This window comes from Mobula hypostoma, chromosome 15 (genome assembly GCF_963921235.1).
Source record: "Mobula hypostoma chromosome 15, sMobHyp1.1, whole genome shotgun sequence".
Lineage (NCBI taxonomy): Eukaryota > Metazoa > Chordata > Chondrichthyes > Myliobatiformes > Myliobatidae > Mobula > Mobula hypostoma.
In genome coordinates this window covers 77,026,918-77,048,662 of record NC_086111.1, presented here as the reverse complement: position 1 = coordinate 77,048,662, position 21,745 = coordinate 77,026,918, and the positions used below count along the sequence as shown (strand labels likewise).

The 21,745-nt window shown below is 45.7% G+C and overlaps 1 protein-coding gene across 4 annotated transcripts in view; it reads left to right on the top strand.

The window, feature by feature from the left end:
* LOC134357017 (zinc finger protein 239-like) overlaps positions 1–21,745 on the top strand; it is a 34,733-nt gene that overhangs the window by 1,312 nt on the left and 11,676 nt on the right. The window contains exon 1 of one of the 4 annotated variants that reach the window (XM_063068327.1): positions 15,476–15,530. The exons of 1 other annotated variant lie outside the window; for it this stretch is intronic. The gene's annotated coding sequence lies outside the window, so the exon portion shown is untranslated. Of the gene's footprint in view, positions 1–15,475; positions 15,636–21,745 lie in introns of those variants that run through there. 2 more of the 4 variants (XR_010020483.1, XM_063068329.1) reach the window with 2 other exon arrangements.

Here is a 21,745-nt window from a genome sequence, read left to right as displayed (position 1 = left end):
CATTTACTTTGGGGTTTGTTCCGCTTTGTCGGGGCTTTAATGGGAGGAGTCATCGGGGTAACGCCCTCTCGGCTGGTCCGCCTCCGCTATTGGGCGTAATCAGTGATTGACTTCGCCTCGGACCAATGACTATAGCGTAGCGGAGGTGGGCGGGGTGGAGGGGTCTCGTGCTCGGTAGCTCAGCCGTTAAACTGTCTCAGCTCGAGCACAGCAGCCCGTGTGTGACGTCAGGTACGCGCGAGGGGAAACCATGTGTGACGTCAGGCGCTTGGGGGAGCGCTTGTATTTAAAAACAGCTTGATGGACGTTTCTTATGATTTGGGTGAGAGTGTGAGTGAGTGTTTGTACCGAGCCCTGCTGCTCGCCCATCAGCCCCGGCAGGAGTCGGGGAAAAGGGGGCCGAATCGAATGAGTGTGAGGTGGAGAATATTTTGATAGAAAAACGAAGTGTCAGAAATACTCTAGACGTCTGGTCAGTTTGTGCTCCTCTCTGTCGAAGAGGGAGTAGCTTCTTAGCTTGTGTCGACAGTCATAGTCATACTTTATTGATCCCGGGGGAAATTGGTTTTCGTTACAGTTGCACCCTAAATAATTACATAGTAATAATAAAACCATAAATAGTTAAATAGTAATATGTAGATTATGCCAGTAAATTATGAAATAAGTCCAGGACCAGCCTATTGGCTCAGGGTGTCTGACCCTCCAACGGAGGAGTTGTGAGGTTTGATGGCCACAGGTAGGAATGACTTCCTAAGACGCTCTGTGTTGCATCTCGGTGGAATGAGTCTCTGGCTGAATGTACTCCTGTGCCCAACCAGTACATTATGCAGTGGATGGGAGACATTGCCCAAGATGGTATGCAACTTGGACAGCATTCTCTTTTCAGACACCACCGTCAGAGAGTCCAGTATTGTTTGAACGGGGGGGGGCGGTTTGAAAGTCTGCTGTGTTGGGAACCAAAAAGGAAAAGAGAGTGGGGAGGGAGCGGGAATTGCTAGTAGGGGGTCGCTGGCGTGGGTCCGGTAATGGCGGACAAGGTGAAGGGAGGGGTGTTGAGGGAAAGGGAGCGGAGAAGGAGCGGTATAGGGATTTGGGATCAGAGGTAGGCAGCTGGGGAGAAGTGAATTACTGTGAAGGGAGAAATAAAGGAAATGAGGAGATAGTGAGGGGACAGATGAATGAAAACCAAGACAAAGGGAATAAAAGAATAAGAAATGACAGAGGAAAGAGTTCTGAAAGTGAGGAAGATGAACAAGTTCAGAGACAAAGTGTTGTCATAATTAGGTTCAATGAGAAGGCTCAAGGAAACAGTGAGAGTAGGAATGTGATGAGGTGGAGGATAAATGCGTGGCTGAGGGATTGGAGCAGGGGGCAGGGATTCAAGTTTTTGGATCATTGGGACCTCTTTTGGTGCAGGCGTGACCTGTACAAAAAGGACGGGTTACACTTGAATCCTAGGGGGACCAATATCCTGGCAGGGAGATTAGCGGGGGCTACTGAGGTGACTTTAAACTAGAATGGTTGGGGGGTGGGAATCAAATTAAAGAGGCTAGGCGTGAGGAGGTTAGTTCACAACAGAGGGATGGGAACCAGTGCAGAGAGACAGAGGGGTGTAAAGTGAGCGTAGAAGCAAAAAGTACAAAGGAGAAAAGTAAAAGTGGCAGGCTGACAAATCCAGGGCAAACATTAAAAAGGGCCACTTTTCAACATAATTGTACAAGGGCTAAGAGAGTTGTAAAAGAGCGCCTGAAGGCTTTATGTGTCAATGCAAGGAGCATTCATAATAAGGTGGATGAATTGAAAGTGCAGATTGTTATTAATGATTATGATATAGTTGGGATCACAGAGACATGGCTCCAGGGTGACCAGGGATGGGAGCTCAACGTTCAGGGATATTCAATATTCAGGAGGGATAGACATGAAGGAAGGGGAGGTGGGGTGGCATTGCTGGTTAAAAAAGAGATTAACGCAATAGAAAGAAAGGACATAAGCCGGGAAGATGTGGAATCGATATGGGTAGAGCTGCGTAACACTAAGGGGCAGAAGACGCTGGTGGGAGTTGTGTACAGGCCACCTAACAGTAGTAGTGAGGTCGGAGATGGCAGAGAACATAAAAACGGACTGTAAAAGCTTTTATAGATATGTAAAAAGGAAAAGACTGGTAAAGACAAATGTAGGTCCCCTGCAGACAGAAACAAGTGAATCGATTATGGGGAGCAAGGACATGGCAGACCAATTGAATAATTACTTTGGTTCTGTCTTCACTAAGGAGGACATAAATAATCTTCCAGAAATAGTAAGGGACAGAGGGTCCAGTGAGATGGAGGAACTGAGTGAAATACATGTTAGTAGGGAAGGGGTGTTAGGTAAATTGAAGGGATTGAAGGCAGATAAATCCCCAGGGCCAGATGGTCTGCGTCCTAGAGTGCTTAAGGAAGTAGCCCAAGAAATAGTGGATGCATTAGTGATAATTTTTCAAAACTCGTTAGATTCTGGACTAGTTCCTGAGGATTGGAAGGTGGCTAATGTAACCCCACTTTTTAAAAAAGGAGGGAGAGAGAAACCGGGGAATTATAGGCCGGTTAGCCTAACGTCGGTGGTGGGGAAACTGCTGGGTCAGTTATCAAGGATGTGATAACAGCACATCTGGAAAGCGGTGAAATGATCGGACAAAGTCAGCATGGATTTGTGAAAGGAAAATCATGTCTGACGAATCTCATAGAATTTTTTGAGGATGTAACTAGTAGAGTGGATAGGGGAGGACCAGTGGATGTGGTATATTTGGATTTTCAAAAGGCTTTTGACAAGGTCCCACACAGGAGATCAGTGTGCAAACTTAAAGCACATGGTATTGGGGGTAAGGTATTGGTGTGGGTGGAGAATTGGTTAGCAGACAGGAAGCAAAGAGTGGGAATAAACGGGACCTTTTCAGAATGGCAGGCGGTAACTAGTGGGGTACCGCAAGGCTCAGTGCTGGGACCCCAGTTGTTTACAATATATATTAATGACTTGGATGAGGGAATTAAATGCAGCATCTCCAAGTTTGCGGATGACACGAAGCTGGGTGGCAGTGTTAGCAGTGAGGAGGATGCTAAGAGGATGCAGGGTGACTTGGATAGGTTGGGTGAGTGGGCAAACTCATGGCAGATGCAATTTAATGTGGATAAATGTGAAGTTATCCACTTTGGTGGCAAAAATAGGAAAACAGATTATTATCTGAATGGTGGCCGATTAGGAAAAGGGGAGGTGCAACGAGACCTGGGTGTCATTATACACCAGTCATTGAAAGTGGGCATGCAGGTACAGCAGGCGGTGAAAAAGGCGAACGGTATGCTGGCATTTATAGCGAGAGGATTTGAGTACAGGAGCAGGGAGGTACTACTGCAGTTGTACAAGGCCTTGGTGAGACCACACCTGGAGTATTGTGTGCAGTTTTGGTCCCCTAATCTGAGGAAAGACATCTTTGCCATAGAGGGAGTACAAAGAAGGTTCACCAGATTGATTCCTGGGATGGCAGGTCTTTCATATGAAGAAAGACTGGATGAACTGGGCTTGTACTCGTTGGAATTTAGAAGATTGAGGGGGGATCTGATTGAAACGTGTAAGATCCAAGGGATTGGACAGGCTAGATGCGGGAAGATTGTTCCCGATGTTGGGGAGGTCCGGAACGAGGGGTCACAGTTTGAGGATAGAGGGGAAGCCTTTTAGGACCGAGATTAGGAAAAACTTCTTCACACAGAGAGTGGTGAATCTGTGGAATTCTCTGCCACAGCAAACTGTTGAGGCCAGTTCATTGGCTATGTTTAAGAGGGAGTTAGATATGGCCCTTGTGGCTACAGGGGTCAGGGGGTATGGAGGGAAGGCTGGGGCGGGGTTCTGAGTTGGATGATCAGCCATGATCATAATAAATGGCAGTGCAGGCTCGAAGGGCCGAATGGCCTACTCCTGCACCTATTTTCTATGTTTCTATGTTTCTATGAAACATGAAGAAAATTAACCCGTTTGTGCTAACAACAACTCTGGCAAATAAGATAGGGGAAATAATATTTGCAGAAGTCCTTAATGATGGCAACCTATTGGTAAAATGTGCGAATGAGGAACAACTTGAGAAAGCACTCAAGCTAAAAGAGATAGGAAAATGCAAGGTGGAATACTCAAGGAGGGTGGGGGCAGAAAATGGCGGTGGATGTAAAGGAGTGATTACGGGGGTACCAATAAGTACAAATATGGAGGAGTTAAAGAGGAATATCAAAGGAGGAAAAGTAATGAATGTTCAAAGACTGAAAACAACAAAGGAGGGAATGAAAAAGGAAATTGAAACGGTATGGATTGAATTTGAAGAAGAAAGAGTGCCAAGAAAAGTGTTCCTGGGTTTCATGAGTTACCCAGTAAGGGTGTATGTGCCAAAGCCATTGAGATGCTATAATTGTCAAAGGTTTGAACACATTGCTAAAAACTGTAAACGGCAGAGGAGATGCGCTAGATGTGGGGGTGATCATGAATATGGAAAGTGCGGAACAGGAGTGCAAGCAAAATGCTGCAATTATGGAGGAGCTCATAATGTGGCATAGAATGGGTGTGAGGTTATGAGACAGGAGAATAAAATTCAAAAAATAAATGTGAAAAGAAAGATCACTTATGCAGAAGCTGTAAAAATGTCAAGAGGACAGAATAATGCTCCTACTGAACAGGGAGCAATAGGGATGCGAGAGTTGCAACAAAGAGCAAATGACGGGATCAGTCTAGTAATTCTAAAACTAAGTCTAAGTCTAAAACTCTAGTAACATTCATTGCAGGAGTGATTAATAGTACGGCTGAGGTAAAGTCAACAAGTGATATAATTCAGCTGGTGGTCAAAGCAGCAGTGAACCATTTAGGGTTAGTTTAACTGACGTGGGAAGAAACGAGGGAGAACCTCACTAATCAGTCAAGCCAGGAAGTGTCATGTGTTGGTTAATACTAATTATGGTGATTCTTTTGCAATGGAATGCAAGGAGCTTACTGGCCAATAGCCAGAAATTCAAGCACTTTATTAAAGAAATGGTTGTAAAACCAGATGTAGTATGTATTCAGGAAACTTGGTTGAAACCAACTTTAGACTTTGTGGTGTATGGGTATACAATGATAAGGAAAGATAGAAATCTAGGGGGAGGAGGGGGTTGTGCTATGTTAATCAAACAAGGGATACCATATAGGATATTGGAAAAAGGAGATGATCAGGAATACATAGTGGTGGAAGTGTGGGAGAGAGGGGAGGGAGTGGTTATAATTAACTACTACAATCCATGTAAAAGGTTGGATTTGGACAGCCTATTAAGGATACAAGGACAAAACAGTATTGTGTGCAGATCTCAATGCTCATAGCACAATATGGGGGGGATCCAATTACAGATTCAAATGGAATGGTAATTGAAGATTTGATGGAAGAAAGGGATTTGGTGTGTATGAATGATGGTAGAGGAACAAGGATAAATTTAACAACAGGAACTGAGTCAGTATTAGATAATACATTAGTGTCTAATACGTTGGCTGGCGGTAGTAACTGGGGAGTTTGGACTGCTTCAACAGTGGCAGTGATCACTACCCAGTTTTATGTTCAGTGGGTGAAATAATTGAAGTAAGACCAGGTGGTGGAATCCCAAAGTGGGTGTTTGGAAAAGCAGATTGGGATAGGTTCCAGAAGTTGAGTGAAGGGGCATTGACAAAGATTGACATTTCTGGAAATAGAGATGAATTAAACAGTCAGGTGACTTCAGCAATTATTATGGCAGCAGAAGGATCTATACCCAGGGGTAAAAATAGGATGAATAGAAAACTGGTACCATGGTGGACAGATGAATGTTGTCAGGCTGTAAAAAAACAGAAATAGAGCTTTCAGGCTAGTTAAAAGAACCCATAATATGCAGCATTTGGTTCAATATAAGAAAGCACAGGCAGTGGTGAAAAGAACTATACGTCAAGCTAAAAGGGCAAGTTGGAGGAGTTTTTGCAACAAAATAGGAAGAACAACACCTGTGAGAGAGGTATGGGGAATGATTAAGAGGATGGGAGGAGATAGAAGGGAATGGGAATATCCAGTAATGATATCTGAGGAGGAAACAGCAGTCTCCAGTAAGGATAAGGCTGAGATCATGGCTAAGTCATTTGTACAGATACACAGTTTAGAAAATTTGTCTGAAGAAGGGAGAAGGAGAAGGGAAAGAACAATGAGTCAACACCCAGGTGTGTTAAACAGGAGGGAAGAAAAAGATGATACAATTGATGATCCATTTACCATATAACAACCATATAACCATATAACAATTACAGCACAGAAACAGGCCATCTCGGTCCTTCTAGCCCATGCTGAACGCTTACTCTCACCTAGTCCTACCAACCTGCACTCAGCCCATAACCCTCCATTCCTTTCCTGTCCATATAGCTATCCAATTTTACTTTAAATGACGATATCGAACCTGCCTCTTACATTGGCAGAAATGGTGAGAGCAATAAAGAGGTCGAGACCAACCTCCCCAGGGAAAGACCTGATATGCTATGCTATGCTAAAAAATCTAGGAGAAGGAGTGCTCTTGAAGTTGCTGCATTTTTATAACAGAGTGTACTAGGAGGGCAGATTACCAAGAGCATGGAAAGAAGCTGTAGTAGTTCCAATAAGGAAACATGGCAAGGATCCATCAAAACCCACTAGCTACAGACCAATAGCATTAACATCAAATATATGCAAGATAATGGAAAGGATGATAACGGAAAGGTTGTTGTATGAGCTTGAGAAGAGGGGAATGTTGGCAAGTTATCAGAGTGATTTTAGGAAGGGAAGGAATTCCATGGACTCAGTGATGTTAGAGACCAAAATAAGGAAGGCCCAGGCAAATAAAGAGTCAGTAGTTGCAGTGTTTTTTGACATTGAAAAAGCCTGTGATATGATGTGGAAGGAAGGATTGTTAATTAAACTGCACAAGATGGGGGTTGGTGGGAGAGTTTTTAATTGGATTAAAGATTTTTTGTTTGGTAGAAAAATTCAGGTTCAGATTGGATCAGAATTATCAAAACAGTACATAGTGGGAAATGGCACACTTCAAGGTAGTGTGATTAGCCCGTTAGTTCTCATCATTATGATCAATGATATCTTCACAAAGGTACCAATAGATATAGGTAGGTCACTGTTTGCGGATGATGGGGCCTTGTGGAAAAGAGGCAGGAACATGGAGCATATAGTCAGGAAACTACAAGGAGCAATTGATGAAGTGATGGAGTGGGTTATGATTGGGGATGTAGATTTTCAGTAGAAAAAACTCAAAAACTGTATTTTTCACCAGGAAAAGAATTCAGATAGGGAAGAGGTTAAGGATGTATGGGATTGAATTAGGAAGGGTTGGATCATTTAAATTTCTGGGAGTTATATTTGATACACGATTAACATAGGCAGAACATATCAGAAAAGTTGAGGAGAAATGTAAAAAAGAAATAAATATGATGACATGTTTGACTGGTAGGGAATGGGGAGAAAGTTGTTCAACGTTGAAGAGAGTGTATGTGGCTTTAGTGAGATCTGTGTTGGACTATGGAAATATAGCATATGGATCAGTAGCTAGGTCTCTTATAAAGAAACTGGATGTGATTCAGTCTCAGGCTTTGAGAGTGTGCAATGGGGCTTTTAAAACATCACCAGTATCAGCCCTACAGGTAGAAATGGGAGTAATGCCTTTGGAACTAGGAAAGATGCTATTGATGGCAAACTACTGGGCTAATTTGCAGGGACACAATGATTCTCACCCTGCAAAAGGAGTGTTCCACAAGCGCTGGGAAAATGGGAGGTTTCAGAAGGATAACTTTAGTCAGGTAGGGAATGATATTGCTAAAGAATGTGGAGTGTTTGATCTAAGGATAAGTCCTTCAGTAGTTTAACCGATTGTACCTCCATGGAAGCTTGTATGGCCTGAAATAGACTGGCATTTGTTACAGGTAAAAGGAAAGGAAAATATAAAACTGATTTGGTAAGTTCATTTAACTGTCATGTGATGGAAAAATATAGTGATTATATTCAGATTTATACGGATGGTGCTAAGGAACCTGAAACAGGAGTGACATGGTTTGGGCAACACACATCAAAGTTGCTGGTGAACGCAGCAGGCCAAAAACGTTGATGTGTGTTGCTTGAATTTCCAGCATCTGCAGAATTCCTCGTGTTTGTGTGACAGGGTTTGGGGTGGCTACACTAGCAAAAGAAATTGGAATTAGCAGAAGAACATCTAATAAATTAGGGGTGTATACAGTGGAGATGCCGGCAGTGTTATTTGCGTTGCAATGGGTGGAGAAAGCTAGACTCGTCAAAGTGTTGATATGCTCAGATTCGTCCTCAGTTCTAGCAAGTTTAAGGTCTTTTCACTCAAACAGTCAGCAAAATGTACTTTATGAAGTCCTTCAGTCAGTCAGAAGAATTGCAAATCAGAGAGACCAGTGTTACGTACCCCGTAACTGGGTTGCCAAACCAGCAGAAATGGATCACTCAGTTGGAGTCTGGAGTACTAGAACTAAGAAAGTTTTATTAAAGAAACAAGCAACACAGTAATCGAAAGGATAATAAATGCAACAGTTCAGTGATGATAAACACACGTGCACAGAATTAAGATAACAGCATCAATCAAGCTCTATCGTTGTCTAGGGGTAAGTGACCAAATTTCAAAGTGACTCAAAGTTCAGTCCAGTTTAGTAGTTCAGTTCGCAGTAATCGTTGCCATGGCGATGGACAACGTGGGGGAAGAGAGAGAGAGAACAGGAACAACTGATCATTCAGACACGGCTTCACTCACAGACCGGCGATTTTGGGCGGGTCCTTGGTGATGTCACCTGAGGTCACCAACTGTGACCCCTCCTCCAGATGTGGTCGATCCTCTGCAGTGAACCCGGCACCCAGGCAAGGGCGGACACACACCGGGTTCCCGCTGGTCGTACCTTTCCACCCTGGCCGTTGTCTGGTACTTCCCACCGACTCGTGAGAAGCGTACCGCTTCCAGGGTCTCGTTACCTCGGGTGGCGTGTGTCCTGCCTTAGCGAACCGGTCCCTTTTTATCCCCCTGCTGGGGTATCGCCTGTCCATCACTTCAAACAGTTCAAGGTTCAAAGGGGGAGCCGCTCCAGACAGCTCTCTCTCCCACGTCCCTTCATTACACATCTCCAGACGCTGCTCCATTGTTCCTTATCTCTCCTTCCCCTGAGGGCAGGTGGCAGACCACTTGCTGATGTCACTGATGCTAACACAGGCCAGCAAATATCTTAATTTTATGTGTATTCTCGTCACACTTCCCCCCTTTAAGGATTTTTATCGGGAGGTAAAAATTACAAACATGAATACATTATTTGATACATACACAAATATACATCTTTATCAGCTATTTGGCTAACACAGCGAGTTTGAAGCTGTCAACACCTTGACAGACAGTCATCACATTTTCTGTTCCTTTTACACGTGTTATTAATAATCCCTTAGACCAGGCTCCAACTCAGCAAACTTCATAGTGGCCAAAAACACTGATGAATTGCGATCAATGTAACCTCTCATTTGGCTTTGTCCCGGACCACAATAACAAGGGTCGTCCCATTCTGACTCAGTTTTCTCTCGCAAGGACTTAGTAGGAGGGGGACGGGTATTGACCGCAGAGTTATTGCAAAACTTCCTGCAGTACCCCACCATCTCCAAGAGCCTTCAGAGGGCCCTCTTGTCTGTCGGGGTTGGGATGTCAGAGATAGCCCGCACCTTAGCTTGCATCGCTGCCAGCTGCCCCTGTGTCACCACAATTCCCAGGTAAGTGACCCTCGTGTGGCCGAATTCATTTTTTTCAAGGTTCACTATCAAGCTGGCTTCAGACAGCCGTATTAAATTGCCAATACACACCTCTGTGTTCATCATCCCTTTAGTCACTGAATTACTCATTATATATGAGTGTTCTTTACTAGGCTGCCCTATTGTAACAGACATCACCCAACGTCCCAGTTCTTTGCATTTCCTCGGGACAATCAAACACACGGGTGCGAGTTGTTTAATTACTTCTTCTAAAGATTCGCTTTGTTCGGGGATTAAGGGAGAGACCTTATCAGTAGACCTGGCCAAAATAATAGCCTTCTCCCATCTGATCGATCCCATACTAATCTTTTCAAAATGGTTTTTTCCTCTTATCAGGGGGCCCCTAGCTTCATTGATTTCCACGCTAACACCGACTAGGTTTGTTAGCATATCAAAAGCCGGTGACCGTCTCAGTTCGCGTCGGTCATGATCAATAACATTTTTCCCCCTGGGCAGCCGGTAAATCTCTTTCATGATTCCACCAACTGTTTCCTCCAGCACCGCAAAATGTCCACCGGGGGGTACCTCGTGGGCCATGTTAAAAACCTCATCCCCATAACTCTTTTGCACCACCCCCCACTCCTCATCTGCGGATACTGTACTTGATTTCCCTTTTAGCACTTCCTCCTCCGCACAATAGCCTACTAGTTCCCTTGTCAAGGCTGTGTCAGAGAGAGCGGTCTCTGCCAAAACCATCAGCCCCTCGTCTCGCTCCTGCGTCTGCACAAATTCTTTCCTGGCTACTGCTACGTCCGTCCCAGCTCCCTCACTACCACTTGTCTCACTACACCCCGTCTCTTACAAGGTTGGCAGAAATGTTTCAGCTAAATTCACTATCGCGGGCCCGTGATGAACCTGTGAGTCCATGGGCGGGGCCTCAGTGCTGGCAGGCTGACCTGTCAATCTCACGACTGGGAACACGATTCCTCCGGCGATGTCATTACCGAGCAAGACTTCCATGTCTTTCATCGGTAATTCGGACCTCACCCCGATCGTGACTAGTCCAGAGACCAGGTTGCTCTGTAAGTGTATCTGGTGCAAAGGGACTGACTTTGTCCCTTCCCCAACACCTTTGACCTTGACCTCCCCAGTCTGGGTCTCTGAGCTAAACTCTAATACACTCTTCAGTATTAATGACTGACACGCTCCCGTGTCTCTCCAGATCCGCACTGGAACTGGTTTTAACCTCTCCTTCACTGACACCAATCCGGCCGAGATAAACCTCTCGCGCCCTTCCTGGACTTTTTCAGACCTGTCCTTCCCTAGCGGTTCGCTTAACAGCTCGATACAGCCATTCAAAATTTCCGCTTTTCCTTTCCCCGTCTCCTTCCTTGGGGCAAAGCACCTGGACGCAAAGTGTCCGGCTTTCCCACAATTATAACAGACGACCCCAGGAGACTTCCTACCAGACTGCTCCCGGTCTACCTTATCCTTTTCACTAGTCCCCGGCTTACTTTCTGACTTTTCCGGCGGACTCTCCCCGCCGTCCTGACTACCCTTCTGGTAGCCTTTACTCTGGGCAAACTTCATTTTATGCGTCAACGCATACTCATCCGCTAACTTAGCAGTTGCGGCTAACGTGGCTGCCTCTTTCTCATCGAGGTAGGGTCTCATACCCTCAGGGACACAACCTTTAAACTGCTCAATCAGGATCAGTTGTAGCAGTCTGTCATAATCCCCCTCTACCCCCTTCGAGGCGCACCAACGCTCACAATATGTCTGCATCTCACGGGCAAACTCCAAATACGTGCGGTCCCACTGCTTCCTCGCATTCCGGAACCTCTGCCGGTATGCCTCCGGGACCAACTCATAAATCCTAAGGATGGCCTCTTTCACCACCTCATACCTCTGGGCATCTTCCGCGGACAAAGCTGAGTAAGCTTCTTGGGCCTTCCCTTTCAGTACACTCTGAAGTAAAACAACCCACTTATCCCTCGGCCAGTCCTGACTTATAGCCACTTTTTCGAAATGGAGAAAGTACCGATCCACGTCGGTATCGTCAAATGGGGGAACCAGCCTAACCTCCTGGGTCGCCCGGAACCCTCCACCTTGGTTCGGCACGAGCCCCTGCTCGGCCCTTATCTTTAACTTCTCCAGCTCAAATTCCCTTTCCCTCTGTTTCTCCTCTCTCTCCAACTGTCTGTCCCTCTCTCTCTGTTCTCTCTCCAACTGTCTGTCCCTCTCTTTCTCTTCTCTCTCCAACTGTCTTTCTCTCTCTTGCCTTTCTACCTCTTTCTCTTTCTCCCGCCTTTCTAACTGCTTCTCTTCGTGTTCTAACTGCCGTACCCGGAACTCGTGCTCGAGTCTCAGTTTTTCAAGCTGTACCTGTACCGCATCTCCAGCAGGTTTTTCAATAGACACCACCCCCAGCTCACCTTGGGGAAACACACCTTTAGATACATAGTGCTCTACAATAGCTCTGTGTATCTCCTCTCTCCTCATTGTCGACTTCACCTTAGCAAGATTCAACCGTTTGGCCACAGCTATCAATTCCGATTTCCTGGCATCCTCTAATGCCTCCAAGGTCGGCGCCTTTATAAATTCCTCAGCCTCCATTTCTGCTCTTTGTCTTTTCTTTCTTTCGGGAATTTTAACCCAATCAATTTACTCCGTCCCAAATTTAGCGTTCAAAATCCCGGACGAGAACCCCACTTATGTTACGTACCCCGTAACTGGGTTGCCAAACCAGCAGAAATGGATCACTCAGTTGGAGTCTGGAGTACTAGAACTAAGAAAGTTTTATTAAAGAAACAAGCAACACAGTAATCGAAAGAATAATAAATGCAACAGTTCAGCGATGATAAACACACATGTGCACAGAATTAAGATAACAGCATCAATCAAGCTCTATCGTTGTCTAGGGGTAAATGACCAAATTTCAAAGTGACTCAAAGTTCAGTCCAGTTTAGTAGTTCAGTTCGCAGTAATCGTTGCCATGGCGATGGACAACGTGGGATAGTAATCGTTGCCATGGCGATGGACAACGTGGGGGAAGAGAGAGAGAGAACAGGAACAACTGATCATTCAGACACGGCTTCACTCACAGACCGGCGATTTTGGGCGGGTCCTTGGTGATGTCACCTGAGGTCACCGACTGTGACCCCTCCTCCAGATGCGGTCGATCCTCTGCAGTGAACCCGGCACCCAGGCAAGGGCGGACACACACCGGGTTCCCGCTGGTCGTACCTTTCCACCCTGGCCGTTGTCTGGTACTTCCCACCGACTCGTGAGAAGCGTACCGCTTCCAGGGTCTCGTTACCTCGGGTGGCATGTGTCCTGCCTTAGCGAACCGGTCCCTTTTTATCCCCCTGCTGGGGTATCACCTGTCCATCACTTCAAACAGTTCAAGGTTCAAAGGGGGAGCCGCTCCAGACAGCTCTCTCTCCCACATCCCTTCATTACACATCTCCAGACGCTGCTCCATTGTTCCTTATCTCTCCTTCCCCTGAGGGCAGGTGGCAGACCACTTGCTGATGTCACTGATGCTAACACAGGCCAGCAAACATCTTAATTTTATGTGTATTCTCGTCACACCAGGTAAAATTTTTATTGGTTCCAGCACATGTAGGGGTGAAGGGGAATGAGAAGGTGAATGAGTTGGCAAAGAGGGTGTTAAAGAAAGAAAATATAGAAATACACATTAGTATCAGTAAAGCAGAGGTTAAGTGTGTAATCTGGGAAAAAATCAAGCATATATGGCAAGAAAGATGGGACAGGGAAGGGAAAGGGAGGCATTAATATCAAATACAACAGAGTATTGCAGGTACTAGGGTAGGTAGTGGATACAGAAGAGAGGAAACTGTGTGGACTAGGTTAAGGCTGGGGCACTGTACGTTAAACAAAACATTGAAAATGATAGGGAAACACCAGACAGGATTGTGTAAGGAATGTCAGGAAGAGGAGTCAGTAGAACATGCAGTTTTGAGCTGCAGGAAGTATGGGATACAGAGAGAGATGATGATAATCAATCTAAGGGAATTGGGGGTGCAGGAATTCACACTAAGAGGGTTGCTGGAGATGGGTGAGAGAGCACAATTCAGGGTATTTTTAGCTTTCTTAAGGAGTACAGCGTTTTTTTTTTAGGATATGATGAATAATCAGGAATAGGGTACTAGGATGGCCAAAGATGGGAGGATAAAATATAGGTTAGGGTATATATGTGTGTATGATTCGATGAAGGAATTTGGAATGTAAGTCTATTGCACACTCCGGAGCAGAAGATGGTGGTAATGCACCATTATGCTGGGTGCCAACCACCTAAAACAAGAAGAAGAAGAACAGTTTTCTTATGATTTCAGTGGGACAACAACATTAATCACGGGTTTCATCACTGAATCCAGTGTTGTGAGATGTAAAGTGCCCTGTTATGTGTCCGGCTGTGCCGTGTTGTTGGTGAAGTGGGCAGCGTAATGTTTGTCTCGACTTGGGTCACAACACGAGAATTGCCAGTGGGGTCCACACACAGTGTATTAGTCAACAGAAACCCTCTCGTCCCTGCAGTCTTTGTCTCCTAGTAAACTCAACACCCTGACAATGTAGATCATAGATACCCCGTCCTCTCAAAGTCAGGGAATCATTCTGATAGCTGATCGCTGAGAGGAATTATATTCACTGGTCATTAAAGTTCACCTCCAGTTTAAATTCCAGGCGGAATATTTTGGAGGATCAAGAACCAACCAAGAACCAAGATTCCTTTGGATGGATTTGATGTGCAGTTCGGGGGTGTCACAGTGAAAGGGCGGCAAGACTGAACTCTCTCCGTTGTCCAAACAGTCTTTCCAGCTGAGGCAGCAATTCACAATTTACTTCCCCTGACCTTTCATTCCTCTCACCTGCTTTTCACTTCTCCCTGGGTCCACTCCTCCATCCCTTTCTCCTATTGTCTGATCTCCTCTCCTATTAGATTTTTTCCCCCGCTCTTGAGATTTCCTACCGACCTGGCTTCAACTATCGTCTTCAAGCGAGCCTTTTCCTCACCCGCCCCGTTTTTATTCAGATATTTCCCCTTCTTTCTCAGTCCTGAAGAAGGATCTCAACCGGAAACGGCGACTCTTTTCGATAGATGATATCTGACCTGCTGGGTACCTTCAGCATTTTGCGAGGGTTGTTTTGGATCTCCAGCATCTCGGGTTTGTGATTTATTCTCCGTCGTCACTCCGGCCACCGGAGGCGCTGCGGAGACCTCCAACAACCGGTGGCGACGTGCAGACCTCCGGCCGTCAGTGGCGCTGCGGAGACCTCCGACAGCCGGTGGTGATGTGCAGACCTCCGGCCACCAGTGGCGCTACGGAGACCTCCGAAACCGGTGGCGATGTGCAGACCTCCGGTCGCCCGTGGCGCTGCGGAGACCTCCAACAACCGGTGGCGATGTGCAGACCTCCGGCCGTCAGTTGCGCTACGGAGACCTCCAACAACCGGTGGCGATGTGCAGACCTCCGGCCACCGGAGGCGCTGCGGAGACCTCCGACAACCGGTGACGATGTTCAGACCTCCGGCCGTCAGTGGCGCTGCGGAGACCTCCGAAACCGGTGGCGATCTGCAGACCTCCGGTCACCGGAGGTGCTGCGGAGACCTCCGACAACTGGTGGCGATGTGCAGACCTCCGGCCGCCAGGGGCGCTGTGGCAACCTCCCAGCTTCCTGCTGGACGCAGGCGCAGTGCCGACCCCAGGTGTCACCGTGGTTCTCCGGTGAGTGGGCGTCTGATGTCGAGTTCGTGTAAACCGGGGGCTGGTTGCGGTTGGAAAGAGTCAGGACCGAGCTCGGTCGAACGACTAGAGGCTTCGCCCTCTCCGGTATCGTAGCCGCGGTTTCAGCTCTGCTCTCGAGTCCGGGCTGTGGGATCAATTAGTTGTGGCTCCCAGAGCGGGGAAGGGGTTTGGGGTTTGGGGATCTCTTTGTGTGTGTGTGGGGGGGGGGGGAGAGGTGGACGTGTGGGTGCGGGGTGAGTGATCGGAAAGGTGTGGGACGGTAGGCACTTGAGGGTGAGGGGAGGGTGGTGATGTGAGAAAGTGGGATGATCGGACGTTCCGTGACCCAGGTCACATGAAGTAGGAGACAAGGGAGGATCTGGTCCATTGTATCGGACGCTCGCGTGTCCTTTCAGGGAGCAACAATTCTTCTCTTTATATCAATCACTGACTTGTTTTGCTGTTAACGTTGTGTTTGTTACAAAGCCCCAGAGTGGGAAACAGTTGTCACCGTCCTGAGCTGCGAGTGCAGATCAGGAAGTGGGTGGCGAGTTGGGGGTGTCTGTGACTTCTGCGTCAAAGAAAGACACGGGTTTGTACAGCGGATTCGGATCTGTTGGCATATCTGCAGTTACAATGGGAAAGGGAGAAAGGAAGGGGCTGAGAAGGGAGAGATTTAACCAGCGAAGCATGGTCAGGGGTGAAGGGGTACAGGAGCTGTCTGATAGATCGTTTTAATTGTTTTTGTTTTATATGATCTCACAGATGGTGACTGAGGAAGAGGCTTGTTGAGGGATGAGTGTTGCAGAAAGAGAGGGAAAATACTGAGAAAGTATTTGTGAGTTTATTGTTCATTCAGAAATCGGACAGTGGAGGAGAAGAAGCTGTTACCGAATTATTGAATGTGTATCTTCAGGCTCCTGTACCTCCTTCCTGATGGTGGCAATGAGAAGAGGGCATGTCCTGGGCGATGGGGACAATGAGGAGAGGGCATGTCCTGGGCAATGGGGGCAATGAGGAGAGGGTCAGACACGGTATCAGGAGAGTGACAGTGAAGTGATTTCCTGTGTCACCGATATAGACATTAGTCTCATGTGAGCAGTTGGGGAAGGTGCAATTGTCAGTTGTTTAGCAGACCTCGTTTGGTGTTTGTATGGTCCAGGTGATCTAAGGCCATGTGAAGAGTCATTGCGATCACATCTGCCGTAGACCTATTGTGGTGATGGGCAGATTGCAGTGGGTCCAGGTCTTTGCTGAGGCATGAGTTCATTCTCACTATGACAAACCCTGCAACATTTCATCACCAGAGATGTGAGAGCCACTGGATGATAGTCATTAAGACAGCTCACACTGCTCTTCGTGTTACTTGTCATCTGTAATAAGTAATTTGGTTGAGAATGTACAGGGTATTTGTTAGTAAGTTTGTAGCAAGTAAGTTCAAACAATCATGTTTTTGAAAAATAGTAAGTATAAACACTCCCCTCTGTTTCCTTGTCCCTAATCAGCCTCGCCCCCTCCTTACTGCCTTCCCTCTCTACCCCGTCTTCCCTCTTACCCCCACATTGGACATAAGTTCAGGGTGAGAGGTGAAATATTTCAGAAGAATCTGAAGGGGAATTCTTCACTCAGAGTTTGGTGAGAGTGTGGACTGAACTGCCAATGGAAGTGGAGGATGTGGGTTCGATTTAGACACTAAAGAGAAATTTGGGTGATGACATGGATGGGAGGTGTATGGAGGCTATGGTGCAGGTAGTTGGAAATAGGCAGTAAAAACAAAAACAAGGTCGGCATTGACTAGAAGGGCCGAAGGGCCTGTTTCAGTGCTGCTGGGCTCTGTGACTCTAATAATATTCTGATTTTTAATTTCCACAGTCAGTGCTTTGCTGCTAATGACTGAACCCAGAAATTTACAGTGTGGGTCGAGAGGCTGTCCAGTGACTGTCTCTGTGCTCAAAGTCACTGGGACGTCCCATCCCTGAGCAGATATTGTCTTCTCCATTCGCTTTCACTCAGTCTGTCACTCAACAAGTTCATTGTCTACAGGAAATCACAGAACTCACAGAGAAGGGAACCCCGACAGAGGATTCCCCACTCTTCCTCAGCCTGGTGATGGGGAAAGGCTCCCACTCCCCGGGAATGATGAGGGGATCCTTCGTGGACATGAGGAATGGGTTGGCAAAGTTGGTCAAAATGCTGAAAGAAGTTCTGGAGCTCGGTATGGTAAAACAACACATTGAACTGAAAATCACATTGAAACATTGTAGACTGAACAATGTTATAGAACATAGACCTGGAACGTAGATCAGTACAGCACAGGAACAGGCTCCCTAAAAGTGGCCAAGTAAATTAATCATCAAATGGCCAACTAAACTAATCCATTTTGCAGACACAATATCCATATCCTTCGATTTTCCTCACATTAATGTGCCTATCTAACAATCTCTTAAAAGTCCCTACTATATCTGCCTCTACCAAACCCCAGGTGTTCATTCCAGGCACTAACAAATCTGTGTAAAGAACCTGCCTTTCACACAGAGGTTGCTTTTCTCCTTTGAGCTTACCCCCTCTCCCCCTCTGGTATTGGACATTTCAACCCCTAGAAGCAGAAGTAGGCCATTCAGCCCTTCGAGCTTGTTCTACCATTCAATAATGGGCTGATCCACTTCATCCAGTCATCCCCGCTCCCCCTGCTTTCACCCCATATCCTTTAATTCCCTGGCTAATCAAGAGCCTATCTATCTCTGTCTTAAACACAGCCAATGACTTGGCCTCCACAGTCGCTCATGGCAACAGATTCCACACATTTACCACCCTCTGACAAAAGTAATTTCTCTGCATCTCAGTTCTAAAAGGATGCTCTTCAATCAAAGGGCTGAATGGCCTACTCCTGCACCTATTGTCTATTGAAGTCGTGCCCTCTTGTCCTAGAATCCCCTATCATGGGAAATAACTCTGTTCAGGACTTTTAACATTTGGAATGTTTCTATGAGATCCCCCCTCATTCTCCTGAACTCCAGGGAATACAGCCCAAGAGCTGCCAGATGTTCCTTATACTCTCTCATTCCTGTTATATTTCTCGTGAATCTTCTCTCAGCCCTCTCCTATGTCAGTTTATCCTTTATAAAACAAGCCCAAAACTGCACACAATACTCCAAGTGTGGTTTCACGAGTGCCTTATAGAGCCTCAATTCACATCCCTGCTCTTATATTCTATACTTCTAGAAATGAAGACCGTCTTTGCATTAAATTCTTTTCCCATCTAATTAACGGTCTGCCTGTTTATTTCTTTCACCAAAGTGCATGACGATACACTTTCCAACATTGTATTTCACTTGCCACTTCTTTGCCCATTACCCTAAACTATCTAAGTCTCTCTGCCAGCTCTCTGTTTGCTCAACACTACCTGCTCCTCCACCTATCTTTGTATCATCGGCAAATTTTGCCACAAACCCATGAATACCGGAGTCCAAATCTTAGACATACATCATAAAAAGTAACGGTCCCAACACAGACTCCTGTGGAACTCCACTGGTGTAACCGGCAGCCAGCCAGAATAGGATCCCCTTATTCCCACTCTCTGTTTTCTGCCAACCAGCCAATGGTCCACCCACGCTAGTAACTTCCCTGTAATTCCATGGGCTCTTATCTTGCTAAGCAGCCTCATGTGTGGCACCTTGTTAAAGGCCTTCTGAAAATCCAAGTACACCACGTTTACTGCATCTCCTTTCTCTACCCTAGTTGTAATTTCCTCAAAGAATTGCAGTTGGTTTGTCAGGAAGGATTTTCCTTTCAGGAACCATGCTGGTTTTGGCCTATCTTGTCATGTGCCTCCAGGTACTACATAATCTCATCCTTAGCGATCGATTCCAACAACTTCCCAACCACTGATGTCAGGTTAACAGGTCTATAGTTTCCTTTCTGCTGTCTCCCACACTTCTTAAATAGTGGGGTAACATTTCCAATTTTCCAGTCATCCGGTACAATCCTAGAATCTATTGTCACATACCCCGTGACGGGTTAACAAAGCAGCAGAAGTGGAAAACGCTTTGGAGTCCAGTATTGCTATTAACTAATGATATTTATTAGTAACTACGCAATACAATAATATAAAATGCAAATAAATCAAACAGGTTAGCAATGATTATATATAAGTAAGTGTGCAATATATATGAAAACCAAGCTTCTTCAAGACAAGGGGTAAATAGATAGTCTTACGACAATGAGTAAAGTTCAGTTCAGTTTGTGGTGTTGAGTTGAGTAGTGATGGAGTGAGAGGGAGAGATTTGAGTCTTCAGGAGAGCTGATGCCATCAATCTACCCGTTGTCCTCCGAAATCCTTTAAAAGTCACCGACTGTGACTTCAACAAAGGGGACCGTTCTTCTGTGGTGGAATCATCAACCCAGGCAAAGGTTGGACACGTGGACAACTCCCACCGGTCAATCCTCTCCCACTCAGCAAAAATCCAAAAGTTAGTGTTCGTCTCTCTCTCTCTTTTCAAAACAAGATGTCAGTGTTAAATAAATCTCTCTCTCTCTCTTTTCAAAAGCACAGTTCACAGGGGTAATCGAGCACAGTTTATAGGGGTAATTTAGGACCACGTCACACTATTGATTCTTGAAAGATCATCGTTAACGCCTCCGCAATCTCTCCAGCTACTTCCTTCAGAACCAGAGGGTGCATTCCATCAGGTCCAGAAGACTTATCCAACTTCAGACCATTAAGCTTCCTGAGCACCTTCTCAGTCATAATTTTTACTGCACACACTTCACTTCGTTGACACTCTTGAATGTCCGGTATACTGCAGGTGTCTTCCACTGTGAAGACTGATGCAAAATACACATTCAGTTCCTCTGCCATCTCTGCATCTCTCATTACAATATCTCCAGCGTCATTTTGTATTCGTCCTATATCTACCCTTGACTCTCTTTTACCCTTTATACTGTATACTTAAAAAAGCTTTTAGTATCTCCTTTGATATTAGTGGCCTTCTTCCTCTCGTAATTCATCTTTTCCTTCTGAATGACATTCCTAGATTTCTTCTGCAAGTTTTTAAAAGCTCCCCAATCCTCTATCTTCCCACTAACTCTGGCTTCCTTGTACGCCCTCCCTTTTGCTTTTACTTTGGCTCTGACTTCACTTGTCAGTCACAGTAGTGTCCTTCTCCCTTCGAAAATTTCTCCTTATTTGGAAAAAAATCTGTCTTGCACTTCCCTCATTTTCGCAGAAACTTCAGCCTTTGCTGTACTGTAGTCCTTCCTGCAAATGTCGCTTTCCAGTCAACTTCGGCCAGTTCCCGTCTTATACCATTGAAATTTCCTTTATTCCACTGAAATACCGACAGATTGGATTTTATTTTGCCCTCTCAAATTTCAATGTTAACTTGGTCATATTGTGATCACTGTTCCCTACGGGTCCCTTAACCTTAAGCTCCCTTATCACCTCCAGATCATTGCACAACACCCAAGTCAGCAAAGCCGATCTCCTAGTCAGCTTAACAACAAGCTGTTCTAAAAAGCCATCCCCTAGACATTTTACAAATTCTCTCTCTTGAGGTCCAGTACCAACATGGTTTTCCCAATCCACTTTCCTGTTAAAATCCCCAACGATTATCATGACATTGCCTTTCTGAGACGCCTTTTCTATCTCTTGCTAAATTTGTAATCCACATCCCGGCTGCTGTTTTTAGGCCTGTATACAAATGTCATTAGGGTTCTTTTACCCTTGCCATTTCTTAATTCAACCCATAGAGACTCTACACCTTCCAATCGTATGTCATCTCTTTCCAATGATTTAGTATTATTTCTTGTACACAGGGCCAACCATTTCATTTGCCTACTAACCTATCTTTCTGATACACCTTATGTCCTTGGACGTTCAGCTCCCAATGGCAGCCATTCTTTAGCCAAGTTTCACAGATTTGCCAATCTGTAGCTGAATTTCAAGATCGTCCATTTTATTCCTTATGCTGCGTGCATTCAAATACAACACTCTCAGTCTGTATTTGTTGCTTTCTGTTTTAATTGCAGCACGCCTCCATTGCCCTGTAACTCATGCCACTGGCTTTGATTAAGCTTTTATCTCCTGCCTGTTCTTTCTTTCATTTCTGTTGCACGCTATCATTGATTTATTTCTGTTTTCCCCTTCCTCAGCCCAATCACTCCGGTTCCCATCTCTCTGCCAAATTTGTTTAAACCCTCACTAACAGTTCTATTAA